We start from the raw sequence: 15,909 nt of genomic DNA on the forward strand, positions 1-15,909 counted from the left end.
CGGCCTCTTTGTGCCTTCAGTATCTGTCAGCTCATGCACATACTTAATCTTGCAATCACTTTATGAGTAGCTGATGATGATTGCAGCCACATAGACAAAAAACAACGACATAATGTATCTAATGCTTGTCATTTAAAGGTTACACCAACTGCACAGTTGTAAAGAGGGGGTGAACAGTAAACAATTCCATGTTTAACAAATAGGTCACTTTCATGGCCTCATCATAAGCTTGAGGATTTGTGCCTCTTTTTCAGCAGTTGAGAAAATGTAGTTAAATTCATTATTTCAAGTTATTACCAAGGCACTACCTGCTGTGTAGCACAAATGTCTTCTGCACAGGTACAACACCACTTGATTATACTGTTTTTGAAAAAAGCTGTATTTATCATGAATAACTCTTCATGTTTCTCTTATATAAAAAAGGGTAGAATATAGCTGTATAATGTCTTTTGCATTTCCCTTTTCCAAAAAGTGTAGGATATTCCTGTAAGGTTAATTTTCTTAGGGGTGCTCTCAAGTAGTGTTTATTTACAGGTATATAATCCGCCAAGTGTTATGGGCCTCTAGGGACACATTGTAGTACCCTGAAACCACAATAGCATCTCAAAATCACAAAGCCCCTATCCAGCTCCAAATTCAGACTGCTTTTTCGTAGTTCCATACCAGGATTTCTGCTACACTGGGCTTCACCAAGGATTACTGCTTTGAATTCCAACCCTGAGCACCATGCGCAGTTCCATGGTCTTTTTTAACTCAATAAGCAGCATGACTTGAATGGCGGTTGGGAAATGTTTTAATTTGATTCGTTAATGAAATTTGTATCATTTTGATCTGAAATGTTTACAAAATTTTAAATCTATTTTGTCAGGGCTTATGGCTACATGCAAATAAACTGACTGATGTGAATGGTGCAACTATCCTTGCACAGCCACAGAACTAGCAGGGGTAGTCAACCTGTGGTCCTCCAGATGTCCATGGACTACAATTCCCATGAGAATTCTCATGGGAATTGTAGTCCATGGACATCTGGAGGACCACAGGTTGACTCCCCCTGAACTAAGGCTCATACAAGGCAACAGTTTTTCCATGTCACACATGCAGAAAAGTCAAAGGAGATCAGCATAGAAGTTTGGCAACTGTTTCACAAACAATCCACGGCTGAGCTTCCCCCAGGAACTCCAGATAGTTCATACTTTTAGCCTTACATTAAAATCCTATGTTGTAGGTAGGAAAGGAGGTGAGTTTGACCACTGAAACACATGAAAATGAATGACTGGTTGAACCAGGCTGGTGAACAGCAGCACTGAGATCCTGGGAAAAGCTTGGTAGGAACGATGAGAGAGTAGTAGGGAGGGGGACTCCTTCTTGCCTGGGTTGTCTCAAATTAATTTCTGCTTATGTTACGGGAGGACATTTCACTATCATTTTGTTAATAAACAGCAAGGGTGGAGAGAAAATGCTCCCTTTTGTGCTGCAGTGGTGAGCAGCACAGGTGGCTAGATGCTAATTAAATCTTAGGACCGTGACTGGCTGAGGAGCAAGGATTCCTTAGCAACCACACACTGGCAGGGATGCCGCATAATCACCAAACATTTGAATGCTGGAACATAACTCAGCGTCTGTGTTTCTTTGCCCGCAAAGATGCGGCTGCTACTACTGCTATAGCAGCTGCAGAGGAGAGGATCTTGCTGAAGTAAGCAGGGATGGCTGTCCTTGCGATCAAAACAACAACAACATGGTAGGTGGTGAAGCTCTAAGTGACGGTCTTGTCTAGGTCTGCTTAAATGTATCAGATAGTGGAATGTCTTATGCATGTTAAGGACCACAGAAAGAGGTCTTCACACCCCCTTTCATAAAATAGCAAAGAGCATAAAGACTGATCCATAATTTAAAGGGGGGGGGAACCATCTTCGACTGCTTCTGACAGAGTAACTGTGATATATAAAAGCCCGAATTGGGGCACATGAGTCTATGTATTCATAGCTAATGAACACAACAATTATTTAGTCACATGAACAATAATTTGTTTATTTTGAACATTTTCATCCCATTCTTCCTCCAAGGTGCTGATTGCCTTTTCTATTTTGTCCTTATGACAACAACCCTTTGTGATAGGTTAGGCTGAGAGATGATCCAGTGAGCTTCATAGCAGAGTGGGGAGGTGAGTCTGACTCTTCCAAATTTCTAGCAGACACGTTTCAATTATGTCTGTTTTTAAAATAAGTAATTGGCCTTATGAGCTATATTAAGCTGTATTCTGTAGATCTAGTGCAGGCTTTCTCAACCAGGGCTTGCTTTGCGAAACCCTAGGTTTCTTTATGGCCTTGGAAGGATTTCCTGAATGGACGGAAGTTAATTTATTTTTTAATATATTTTTAAAATTTGTTGGGTGATATTACCATATACGGACATGTCAATTTCTCTCTCCCCCCCCCATGGCCAATGATGGGCCTGGAGGGGGGGAAGGGGAGGGCCCCCAGGTGGACATGTACACAGCTATGCTTCCCAATCATATTCGGCATGATCACCCTTCTTCTGGGGTTTCTCAAAGCCTGAAGAATGTTTCAGGGGTTTCTCAACAGTTTAAAACATGAAAGGCTGATCTAGTGTTTGATGATATCCCAGCCAGATATCTTCCTCCCATATCCATATCATGAGACATGGATTATAGACTTCTAGGGTATTTTTGCACAGGAGTTTTGCATGCTGCAGAATTCCTTTGGAATGAAAAACAAGAAATCTGAAAACAAATTGTTGATTAACAGAGTGCTCCTCACTTGGAAACTGAGATAGAGTTTCTTCCATATCCCGCTGTGCCATTGGACTGCAGAAATATGCTGGCATGGGGAAAAATTACAACAATGCAGCTATAACAATACTGCTGTATCTACACAATCACAAGCAGGAAAGTGTGTCAGAGTCAGAGGTATGGTATGAGATGAGTGACTACAGGTGAAGTTTGGCACAGATGTTTCCAGGTTCAATCTCTAGCATCTCGGGGAGGAGATATTGAGAAATATCCTTGGAAAGAGTTTTTGCAAAAGCATTTCCCTGTTTAGTTTGCCTTATTCTTCTCTTCAACCCCCTCCCCCAGTGATGTGTAAATCAGCTTCATTCTTTATGTAACCCAGAAAATATGTTTTGGCCCATTATCACTCAAAAAACAGCACCTCATGTTACCACACTTACTAAGGAAATAGCCATCTCAGATGGAAGCCGATCCTTTCCCAGTATTTGCATTTTCAAATCATTATTCAAGCCTTTCCAGTGATTATTCTGTATATCTCTTGTCACAAAAGGATTCTGAAATATTGGGATTCTGCTAAAGAAAGAACTATACCCATATACCCACACATGTCTGCTAGTCGCAATAACATAAAAGACTCTTTGGAATTGCCCACCAACAGCCCATGTCAACAACTATACCAAGTGTCTCTATAATTAGGGCTAGACTGTATCCATAAAGTTCAATTTTTATTGGGATGGATATGGCCATCCTCCAATTAGTCTTCCTCCAGCAGAAGACCCATTTAAATTGGAGGAAGACTTCACACTTTGGCCTAAAGGATAGGTTGGGCTCACATATTAAATAAATAAACTGCCGGAAAATGGACTTCTGGACCCAACAGGGGCTTCCCAGAAGGATCAGCACACTGAGGGAAATAAGATGGTATTCCAGATGGACCTCTGGTCTGATCCAGCAGAGGTTTTCTTCTGCTCAAGGGCCTTTTTTTAGAATTGTATATTTAAGATTTATGTTGATCTTAACCTCATAATGAAATATTAATCCCATACACTATTAACTTACAATGATATACAATCTTGAGGTCAGATTTTTAAAATCCAAAATAGAATCAAAACATTAGCTTCTGCTTGAGCATACCTGGCTGACTAAAATATTTCCTTAGGGAAATATTCAATTCGGACAATGCCCTGGAGGGTCAAACAAACAGAAACCCAGTCTTTTATTGGATTGTTATGTGTGTTACCAAGGGAACCATAGATGGAATGCTGAAATGTGGTGTTCCTCCTCTAGCCTGAAGGAAAGCTGAGGGAGTATCTTGGGGTGCTTCAATCTCTGCAATTAGCTGCTGTTTGGTGGGGCTCATGATAGGCTTGATCAGACTAACTGCCTGTCAGAGACACTAGGTAAACTTCTCAACATTTTTGACCAGTTTAATTGAGCCCAAGGCTCCTTGTTCTATGCCCTTCTTCTGTCAAAAGGGATTCTCTCACAATACAGGCTGTCCACATTTATACCCAAGGCATATCCAGTAATAGAACATTAGCATATTGCCAAACCTTTCTGATGGACTTCAAACTGCCACACACAGGAGTATGTTTGACACAATTTCATGACAAATAAAGACGTTTATCTTTCAGGAAAAGGACATCCAAATAATCAGGTTTAGGCTATCATTTTTTTTTTTAAGCAACCCAGTACCCACTTTGTCTGGCAATAATCCGTTCCTCTTGTATGACAAAATTGTTCTAAATAAGAATGCAGTGACTTATCATTAATTTGCTCAATGCAGGCAAAAGTCCTGCTAACATCAATTCTTACAAATCTTCCTTATGTATAATGAGATAGCAGATGCACAGACATATGTTCTGCTCCTCCTATATGTGACCTGGATTGCATGTAGCGTACACATGATTCTTATATCATTTATTCCATGTTGTAAGGAATTGTGCAAATTAAATCTACAGATACACCAAAGTACACATATAGGCTCTGCCCCATATTTCTCATTGTGTGTACCAGTGCAGGGGACATATGTGGGTGGGTGTCTGCTGGACTACCATGCATGAGGCTGACAGAATGAGAATGTATGAACCACTTTCACGCTTAAAATGATATACACATGTTTCACATAGATGCCTCAGTATGAAAGGAGATATATAAATGAAAATAAACCAATGAATTTCAGTTATATTTTAATCAGTCACTGGTGCCCACAAACACCTCGTAGTGTCTGTACTATTGTGTGAGCAACAGACACAAAGAGTTACAAAGCACATAGATACACTACTCGAGAGCCTGCATTTATGTAGCTGTGGGACTAGTCATGAGAATGGTAGAATAATATTGAGTTCCACAGATACTTTCAGATTGTAGCTGTAACAGCATCTTCTCATGGCCTTGTTACAGTAAGCAAGGAATCAGACCTTAGCCTCTGAACCAGTCCCAAGCATGTGAATTTCATTTGCCAGCAATGAGATGTGACAACAGCATGTCCATATGTTCAAATGCAGTCCCTTGCCAAATAGATACAAACTGCGTGGGCAGGAGCAGAGTTGCGGGTCTTGTATGGTGAAGAGGCAGAGGAGAGTGTACTCCATCCGTGTACTTCCCCCCACCCAAACCTCTCCCAGATGTGCTCTGTGACCACAAAGAAACCTTGATGGTGGGGGAAGTGATTTGGTAAGGAAAATTAATACCACTTACATCACTCATATGTTGATGTGGTTGTCAAGCCACAACTAATTTATGGCCATCCATAGGGTTTTCAAGGCAAAGAGACATTCAGAGATAGTTTGTCATTGCCTACCTCACTACAACAGCTCTGGTATTCTTTGGGATTCTCCCATCCAAATGCTGACTAGGGCTGCCCCTGCTTAGCTTCCAAGATCTGACAAGACTGAGATAGCCTGAGCTAAACACGCCATGGAATTCTTGTGTTTTATTTCTATTTGGACCCTCATGATTCCAGCCCATGGCAAACTCTGCCAGCACTCCCACGTAGTTCCTGACTGACCACAAGAAATCTGGATGTTTAAAGGACAGTTTAACATCTTAAACTGATTGGGAGGCTACTAGTCTCCAATGCTAACTCCTTTCAGTGATTTTCTACTCCTCCTTCCAATAAAATTTCCTCACCTACTGCCCACTCGCCTAAAAAAAAAAAAAGCTGGACACTTGGACAGTTTAACGGAGGGAGACTGTACCCCACTGGAATGGCTTAACTGGGCCACAAATAATGATGACAGTCCTACACCATTCTAAGCCCACAAATTTCAACTTTTTGGATTGTATGGTGAGCATAGTTTGCAGTTCTACATTATCTTTTGTTTTATGACCTCCTGCCATCTCAGAACGATCTAGGACAATAATGAACATTTCTTAAGGAACGTAAAGACAAAAAAATGATTACATTTCATATTTAAGAACTGAACTGATATTAAGCTTTTCAGAAGTTGAGCTACTCCCTCTATGTTTGTTGATATTGTCAAGCATCCACCCGAAGCAATAGAAGGGCTACACATAATGCTTGCCAAAGTAAGTTAGTTTGGTTTTGTCTAAATGCCCATTTCTACAGATCATAAAACTGTTGCACAATTTGGTTTGACTGGCAGTCTCAGTGTAAAAGGAGCCAGCTTCTAGAAATGCAAAGGTTTGCTTGTTGATTCAAACTGTTGTACTGTCAAGAGATGGGCATGGCTTACCCACAGTGTAGCTGCCTTTGACCAATCCATAATCACTGAAATTACCATTAATTTTCTAAACAAATTTCCTAGTATTGCAGTTTTGTCTAGACATTGCCAGGAAACTTTGCTCCGTATGCTGAGAATTTATATGGACAGAAAGGTGAATGTTAATTGCCTTTCAAGTTAAAGAGTGATTTAAACGCCACTCTTTAAGAATAAATTGCCAACAATGGAAACAGTTCAGATTGCCTATGATTTGCCATTGCATCTTAAAAACAATTGAATGGTCTTTAACACAAATAATAACAGAGAGACAGAAAAAGGAAGTAAAACCAGAATCCAAACACTGAGAGCTTCTATGCCCACATGAATTGATAACACCAGACTGTTTTTAGTGACTAAAAAATAGGTAATTTTGGGGGTTGGGGCTGAGTTGTCTACTTACAGGAATTTCTTACCCTGGAGTTCCTGGAGACTCTTAGAGCAACCCAGAAGTTACAAAGGTACTCTTGTTAAGTAGCCACTGGCTCCTGTCATGACTTGCTTGGCCAGAGTTCCAGATCTCTGTGTAGAATTGGCTATTTATCTCCCACCAAGAGGTTTTAGCTGTAAACAGTACTATCCTTTGAAGATAAGAACCATCTTGTAGTGAAGACAACTACAAAATGGCTGCCACAGGAGGAGCAGCCAATGACCAAATGTCTGCCACAAGAGGTGGGGCCAAACACAAAATCTCAGGGAGTGAAGTCATGCATATTTCTAATATAACTCTTCAGCATTTCAAAAATAAGCTGTGTTTAACAGAAAACCTTTAAAATTTAAGCTATGTTTTAGAAACTCAAATAATTGTTTCAAAACATTTCATTGTGTACACACAATTTACGTTCAGTCATATGGTGAAGTAGTGATAGATGCTACCAAAAATAAAATAAAGCCAGATCTCCAGCTGCCAATCAGAGTCCCACTCTCCAAAAACAATTGGCAGGTGCCAGGAAAGATGTCAACCCATTGGCGTCCATTGGATTCCCACTGAAGAGAAAGGCAGGGTATAAATGAAAGTATAAAAGAAAAAACTAAAGTGCACATGTCATTAAAAAAAATAATGCTTTTCAATTCCCCTCTTGGGTCCCACTTTGGTGCAAGAGAAAGGCATTGTATAAATATTAGAATAAATACTGTTGAACATTAAACCATAAAATAAAATGACCTGTGATAAGTTGTGTGCACGTCAAGGAAGGAGACAATTGCAGTATACAGTTACAGTGATGTAGTGTGCACAGGCTTTTTACCCACTCCCAGTCCGAATAAATCCCTGCTGTTTACACTGAATTTGATTTCTATTTTGATTTTGGGTGCTTTAAATGTTCCCTCTGCAACATGCATAATTGATCCGGAGTGACCCTACCTTTCCCCTGCGATATTCAGAAGTGGATATAAGTTTCAATATTTGAAAAATCGGCATCAGTAAGTGTACAGCTTCCTGCCTTTTGCAAATTAACTTTCTTCTCCGTGCCTGGTTGCAAAGCAGTCTTCCCTGAATGGCCAGGGCATCAGTTCAAAGCCTTCCTGTTTCCCAATTTTAAGGCTTGTCTTAAAGTGACTGTGCTCCAGAAGTCCTAACTTCTGTCAGCAGATATTTGCCTCTTGGTTTTTCCCCTCTCCTCTGCTGTCTCCAATCCTCTCCACCCCCCCCCCCCACTCTCCTTGCTCAAGAAAAGAAAGGCTCCTGCTGTGCTTGGCTCCCTTCCCTGCTGAGCTTTCCCAATCAAGTGCAGAACAATTTCTGTTTCAACTGGGTGGGGGGATAGAGGAAGACATGAGTTCAAATCTATCTGAATTCAGCAGGATCCACAATGAAAAAACAAAGTGCAGAATCAGCCAGTGTTAGAGTAAGTCTAGAGAGAGCCAGGATCAAATCCCCACTTGGACTTGAAGCACATTAGTCACTGTTTTGAGGATCAAATTAACAGAGTATTACTTTTTCTGAGCTCCATCGGAGAAGGGTAAGATAAAAATGTGATTGATGGATGAGAGAACAGATTGTGAAAAACAGAATTTCAGACTGTGAACTGATCCCCCCCCCAATAAATCAACAAAAAACAATCCATATATACATCCAAATAAAGAGCATGGGGGAAGGAGGAAGTAAAAGAGGGTAAGTCTGTGATTTTAATGGCAAATCATGTTTTATTAGAAGCTTTTTTATTACACAAATTTTAATTATTTTTCTCTCTCTTAAACTCTATGCTGTAATATGTGCTGGGTTCCAATTTCTGGAAGAAAGGGTTATAATTATTTCATTAAACAAAACTTATGTTTGAGCTGAACCAGAATCAGGCATGGGGCAGAGTCTCCACTTCCCCACCCCTTAGTTGACAGGCTTGCATCCTTGTGTTGAGGGAAGCTGAAAACTGGAGATGGCCATTGGGCCCACCTTTAAAAGAAGGTGAGCTTCTCTCTCTCCCCCACTCACCCCTTCTCTGGCTGTCTTTCACTCTTCTCTCACCAACTTGGATGTTGCTTCTAGGAGTCATGTAGTAGAAGCAGAGATGATGGTAACCCATATGGTTGGACAGCAGGCTGAGAAAAGATTTTCCTTCCCTCTTTTCCTCTCCCATCTCATTCCTCAGACACCCTGCATCCATAACACACCATAACAACATAACACATGCTCACAAAATATAGTTCCCAAGATCCATGGCATCTAATGCCAGACATCCCAAGAACCACATTTCCAGAGTGACAGGAGCCATGGGTGCATTTAAATCAGGGGTAGTCAACGTGTGGTCCTCCAGATGTCCATGGACTACAATTCCCATAAGCCCCTGCCAGAAAATGCTGGCAGGGGCTCATGGGAATTGTAGTCCATGGGCATCTGGAGGACCACACGTTGACTACCCCTGATTTAAAGGATCAGAGGATGAGATGGAGGTTAGGAGAATTTTCCTTCCAGTTGGCCACTGCCACAAGCCATCATTTTAATAGCAGGTAAACAGAGAGTGGAGTGGGGATTAGGGAACATAGAACCCCACTACTGTGCTCGGGATATCAGGCTTGACATAACCACATTTATCAATTTGGGACATTGACAGTGTCTCTCTAAGCAGAGTTACAACTTTCTAAGTCCACTGAAGTAATTGGACTCAGAAGGGTTTTTAACTCTGTTTAGGAGGGTTAATATCTGTCTGGTGGGGTGGGAGTTTTTTCCCCCAATTAGCAGCCTGTTAATACTGACAGGTTCAAGGCAGCCTGTAGTCCCTTGGTGGTAAGGGGGTGGGGGGAGTGGCAAATTCAGGTTAAAATGTCAATTACAAAATATACTAGTTTTTTTATTTTTTTAAATCCCTACTCTGTAATGAAACCCTTAAAAGGATTTTAATAATCAAGAACACGCCCTTGCAGCAAGTATCTGACTAAAATGGCATTTCGCCACCGTCTCCATTAAATTTCTCCCTCCTGTGTTCAAGCTGTGTGTGTGTGTGTGTGTGTGTGTGTGTGTATGTGTGTGTTTGGTCAACCTATTATCCACAGTGAACGACAAAGCATTTGCCATTCCTACAATTAATACCATTTTCCCTTCCCATGTTCAATTCCTTGGAAATATGCCCTGACAGCCATCAGCACCAGTGAATGAAAGCCCTCCACGCATTCTATGGGAGGCGCATGTTATTTTGCCGTCCGAGGCTTGAGACGGCAACGGCGTCAAAAGCGGCGACGGCAACGACGACAAAACCCTCCAGCCTTTGATTAGTTGAGCTGACATCAAATGGTAAATCAGGCATTCAGAGTCAACACTATAGGAGGCCTTCCAAAGGGAAATTGCTGCTCCTCCAGCGTGCGCCGCTAGTGGACCCTTAACTATTTTCAGACAATGCCATTTAACTACCCTTAGAAGAACTCTCTCTTCTCCCTGCCGCCCCTGGGCTCCCAGTCCCTACGTCTGGTTCTTCTCCTGCAGGCCCCCAGGAGGAGCCTTTGAAATGGAACATTTATGTGCCACTGAAACATTTGGTGCTCGCAGAAAGAACTGAGCCCCATCAATCTGCTGGTTCTCAGGCAGCCTTTGGCCCTGAACCTCATGTGAGGCAAGCAAGGCCCGCTCCCATAGACGACCCTTGGCCACTACGAGTTCCTTGGGTTTTCTCTCTCCTCCCCACCTCTCAGCACGACCCCTTCTTTTGCACAGAGGTGTGTTATTGGTGGAATCTGGCAAGCAAGAATAAATCCAGCTTCGAGATCAGTTTGCTGTTTAGATGCGAGCCCTGCATGAATGGCTGGGAATGTGTGTTTGCCTTAACTTCCCCGAGTTCAATGAGGTCATTTTCTCATCTTCCCCTGTTTTCTGTATTTTCCACAGACATGCCAGCCTCAAACAACACCCTCTTTCTTCATATTAGAAATGGAAACACGTCCTCTGCAGGAATTTTCCACTTAATAGCTTGTGCTTTCCTACCGGGGGCCTCAGCGCACCACCACTGCAATGCCGTATTTCTTGCTGCTGCAGTTTGACATTTTGCAGCCAGCACAATAAGCTGTATTCACTTGCTGCAGATTAAAAAAAAAAAAAAAAAACAGCACGTATCCGTATATACACATGGTGCATAATGCAAACACCTTCCTTGCCATGCCTCAAATAAAAGATACTTGCACAAGATTTGGTGCTGCAGCATTGTCAAATCGTAATGAGCTTTTATAGCACTTCATACCGCTTTCCCCCCTTTGGACATAAATACACACAAGCGAGCCACCGTTTTGTGCTTGCTTCCCGGCAAGCATGAAAGGCAATTCTCATGTTCCGTAGCCGCCTGTAATTGTTTGCCTTTGTGAATTATATCCTTTGCATAGCATGTGCAAACTGTACATCAGCGCCTGACACGATGATAAGAGGGAACACAGATTGCTTATAATCTCTGCAGTAAACAAACAAACAAACAAAAACCACAACCCCAAAGCCTGGCTTTAAAACATGCTGAAATGACCTGTCTGGGCGCCACCGCATTTGTAAGACTCTGCCTCTAAACCCAGATGCTGCAGTATAAGATCTGGCCAAAAAAGAAATCTTAAAGGATCAGAGAAGCAAAAGATTTAAGTAGCTTCGATAGAGGGGTGTGGGATATAGTACCAATGATGCTTATCCCCCCCACCCCCCAAAAAAGAAAAAAACAAAAAGGAAAGAAAATAATCTTGCCCAACTTAATTAAAGCTTCATTAGCAGATATGGCCTCCGGGATTGTGCCAAGATTTCCCCTGTCATTCTTAACGCCCGAACTGAGTGTCGCAGGGAGTGTCGCTGAGTTTATGGTCGAAGCAGAAGGCTCCCCTGTCTGCTCAGAGTGGTACAGTCTTCAGACAACAAGGTCCCAGTAGGTCAGACTGGCGAGCATGTTGAATGGTGCATTATCAAATGGAATCAGGGGTTGCGAGAGGGGGTGGGAAAAGGGTGGGGGGGAGAGGTATGGTAGTGTCCAGGCTGAGAGGGTGGGCCATTGGGGAGGGGGAGTGATTGATGGATTGCAGGACACCTAGGGTATTTCTTTCAGGGGGTATTACTTCCACTGTTAGCCAAGAACAAGAGCAAGGGGGAGAGAAAGCAGCAGGGACTGACAGCCTTGTGTTGATCAAAGGGACACAGCGCTGAATGCCTTGCTAGCTATTTATTAGAAAGACAGGAGGGCTTTGCTATTCTAGCAGGGAGAGAGGGATTAAAGATCAAAAAAGGGGGTAAGGGGGTTTGCCTGACTTTGTTGTTCCAGGGGAAAGGGGGGGGGGGTTTGGATGATGATAATGAACAATTATTGTACTATCCCTTTTTTAAAAAAAAAATGTTGGGAGGTCCCTCTGTGGGGAAATGTTTGGGAAACTTGTCTTTTAGCCTGATTAACCTAGGAAATAAAGTTTAACTGCACTGCTGGGATTGTATTAGGGTCATCCATCCATACAACAGGGAGGTGTGTTCAAAAACAGACTCTCTTGTCATGTTGCAGAAATGACTCTCTGCTCCTGTGCGTGGAAAGGTTACTCTGTCAGCATGACGTCTGTTTCTCAGTGGCAAGCTACATGCTACACCACCGCCACAAGTAACAAAGCCAGGATGGTTCCTTCGTCTTCAGAACAGGGTATGAAGGAAGGGGAGTTTTCTCTGAAATGCCCATCTCCTCTCTACAGTTTGCATCTCACGGGGTTCAAGATCTGTATATGTAAGGGAAATGTGGATTCAAATTAATAAGATGGGCAAAAGCTTTTTCAGGATTAAGCAGTTGTGGTATAATTTTCACTCAATGGGGGTATTATGTATCCTTTGTTTTATACTCACCGCTTGGTACCACTTTTGTGTCCCTGCAAAGAGGAAAGAAACACATCTAGTTAACTGACTGTGCAAATGTACAAACAAACAGTATATGTGTGCTGACCAGTAGTATTTGGAAAAGATCAGATGATTTCTGATTGGGAAAAAGTCAGACACCTAGACTGGACTGCCATTTTCCTGTTTTTAGCAGCCACTGGATCAATGGACAAATCTTTTCACAGCTGCCCTAACCGTGCCCTCATGACCATTGAATGCACATTAAATATGTGTAAAGGGGAGCAGGGATTATTCCCAACCTGTGGCTATTCCTTAGATCTGTGTAAATAGACCTTATTCACTGTTAGGAACTGTGCAAAACCCAACTTATTTTATGGGGTCTTTTTCTGTGACCAACTGCATGGATTACTGTTGAGAGCCAGTTTGGTGTAGTGGTTAGGAGTGCGGACTTCTAATCTGGCATGCCAGGTTTGATTCTGCACTCCCCCACATGCAGCCAGCTGGGTGACCTTGGGCTCGCCACAGCACTGATAAAGCTGTTCTGACCGGGCAGTGATATCAGTGCTCTCTCAGCCTCACCCACCCCACAGGGTGTCTGTTGTGGGGAGAGGAATGGGAAGGCGACTGTAAGCCGCTTTGAGCCTCCTTCGGGTAGGGAAAAGCGGCATATAAGAACCAACTCTTCTTCTTCTTCTTCTACTGTGTCAAGGCCCACCTGAAACTGGAGGCCAGTGAGTGGTCTTAGCATAGATGGTGGAATGCAGACTATTACTGAGGTCACATGTTTGTCCATAGAAAGCAAAGAATTGAGCCACACCTCCAGACTTCTGACCATAGAAAGTCAGATGCCTTCAAGTGGTCAACCCAGTGGTTCAGGCTTCCCCAGCTACATGACCTCTGTCTTGGACAGATTTAGCTTCAGCAGCCAAATAGCCATTTCACCACTGCATTTGGGAATGATGCCAAGACTGGAATTCTGGCCAATGATTACACATCATATGAGAGGTAGAGTTGGGTGTCATCTAAATATTGACTGCACCTCACTTCAAACCTCCTGATGATCTCTCCCAGAGGGAGAGAATTGTCCCCTGGGGAACTCCACAAGTTAGGGCCTTAGGGACTGCGATGATGACTTCTCTCCTCCCTCAATTACCCTCTGGGACTGGCCCTGAAGGAATAAAGAGAACCAACTCAAGGCCATACCCCTCATGCCCCAGTTGGCAGGGTGGCTGACCAGGACCAAGTGGACTACTATGTCAAAGGACCAGGACCAGTAGTGCCACAGTGCCTACATAAAAGTCATAACAGCAATGGCCAGAAAAATAGATGGCAACTCCACTAATCAAAGTTTATCAGAATTACAGCAACACAATCAGTTTGCAAAGAAAACAGGAAATAAGAATGGACAGGTAAGAGAAGACTAGCTTACAGACAATGGAACAGAACAAATGAGAACTTAAATGTTGAGATGACTAATTATTGTTATATTCTTTTACTTGGGATGTATACAAAATTTTCTTTCAAATATTTGTTTGGCTTGTGTTGTTAATTAATTTTTTAAAAAATAGTTCATATCATTATGACTTTGTATATTCAAATGATGTCTCCATTGGATCCATAAGAGACTAGAGATGTCATCTGTTTCATGGCAAATGCATTTAACCATTCAATTCACCTGGTTCAGCTACCATCATCAGTATGAGCTAGGGTTGCTAGGCTGAGAGTGGCAATGGTCAGGAAGGATGGAGTTGGGGATATGGTGGGGGAAGCATTGTGGGTATGATGAATTCACTTCATCTAGAAGTGATGACAGGTAGCTCTAGGAATTGCTGGAAATTTCTATGGAATGAGTTTCTGATGATTCCTAGAGCTACTTGCCATCATGTATGGAGTTTCCCTGGAGTGATGTAACAGCACACATAATACTGGTGAGTTACTTGACCTCCCCCCACCCCCCAACACACACTTTTGCTTGGAGTAGCAGCCGACAACCTTGAGGTAGGACATCACTACCCGAATTGGAAAGGGTAAGCCTAGTGTAAGCTGATTTCCAGATTTCCTCAAGGTGGTAGCAAACAGCTTGTGCTGCAGACTTTTTGCCCAGCATCGCACAGGATATGCTTGCTTTCAAAATGTTCTTTCCCCCTTTCTAAAATTCTTCTCACTGTATGGCACAATCTTATTTTATGGGGGTTTTCTTTATTTTTTTAAGATGTGAAAAAGATGCAACACCCATGATGCTTCAACCAAGTCTTTGTAAGCCATACAGATGTTATTACCATTAATAAGGAATATAAAAAGGAATAGGGAATGGCAGGATTAAAAAAAAATAACACAGCACTGATTTGCTAACAGTTTGTGTACTTGATTGATTTAACTCAGGTTGCAGAGCAAAGTGATAAGTAGCCATGACTTTAGGGAGGGGAAGTTCAACCAGGATAGTTGGCTGTTGCAACTCAAGGTGATGGAAGGGGAATTTTTTTTAAGTGGTAATGTTTCCTGCATTGCTAAGTTATTTCTGGGAAAATTAGGAAATGATGTAGAGTAGTTGGTTTTAGAGTTCCTGGCAATTCATCAACCTACCCTGTTGATGATGTTAGCCCTTCAGTCGAGTCTGATTTGTGATGATCCTATGGCATAGCTGCCGCCACAATTTCTTGCACTGCTTCTTTTAGTTGTGTAATGTTCTGGATGGTGTCCATTTTGATCGTATCTGACTACCATGTTCTTTGTCGACTTGGTTTCCTTTTTCCACTGACCCATCCTGGCATAATTGCTTTCTCCATTGAGTTGGATCACATGATATGGCCAAAGTAAGTGAGCTGGAGGGGGAAAAAATACAACCTTGGTGCACTCGTTTCTTTACCATGCTAAGTTTTCTATAGAAGTGATGTAGATTAGAGACACAGCCACCACCGTGTCCCCCAAGTTTCTGCCCCCATCCCACCCACCAATTGCCAGGTTCAGTTTGCATCCCTCCTGTGTAACAACACATGTGCATGAAAGCTAATAACGCCATGCTGTGTTCTGTAGAGAAACTATCTGAACAGCCTCAAAAGAGATCTGAGGAGTGAAAAATCAGGTCCCAGTCAGGAAGTACCCCAGACCCATTTGTGCTCAAGAATCCCTCTCTGAAACACTTCTGCCTGTAATGGTTTTCAGTACAATCCTAAAGA

General features: G+C 42.4%; 2 long non-coding RNA genes across 2 annotated transcripts in view; both read right to left on the reverse strand.

Moving 5' to 3' along the window:
* LOC143843182 (uncharacterized) overlaps positions 1-7,968 on the reverse strand; it is a 28,069-nt gene extending 20,101 nt beyond the window's left edge. Inside the window, exon 1 of the long non-coding RNA XR_013233485.1 lies at positions 7,835-7,968. This is a non-coding gene — a long non-coding RNA (uncharacterized LOC143843182). The remainder of the gene's footprint in view (positions 1-7,834) is intronic.
* A 174-nt stretch (positions 7,969-8,142) lies between these two features.
* LOC143843181 (uncharacterized) lies at positions 8,143-15,554 on the reverse strand. The gene is made up of 3 exons (XR_013233484.1): positions 15,317-15,554; positions 12,743-12,765; positions 8,143-12,618 (listed from the first exon to the last, which is right to left on the reverse strand). It is a non-coding gene; the product is annotated as an uncharacterized LOC143843181 (long non-coding RNA).
* Positions 15,555-15,909: the final 355 nt, after the last annotated feature.

Source organism: Paroedura picta, chromosome 8 (genome assembly GCF_049243985.1).
Source record: "Paroedura picta isolate Pp20150507F chromosome 8, Ppicta_v3.0, whole genome shotgun sequence".
In the NCBI taxonomy this organism is placed as follows: Eukaryota; Metazoa; Chordata; class Lepidosauria; order Squamata; family Gekkonidae; genus Paroedura; species Paroedura picta.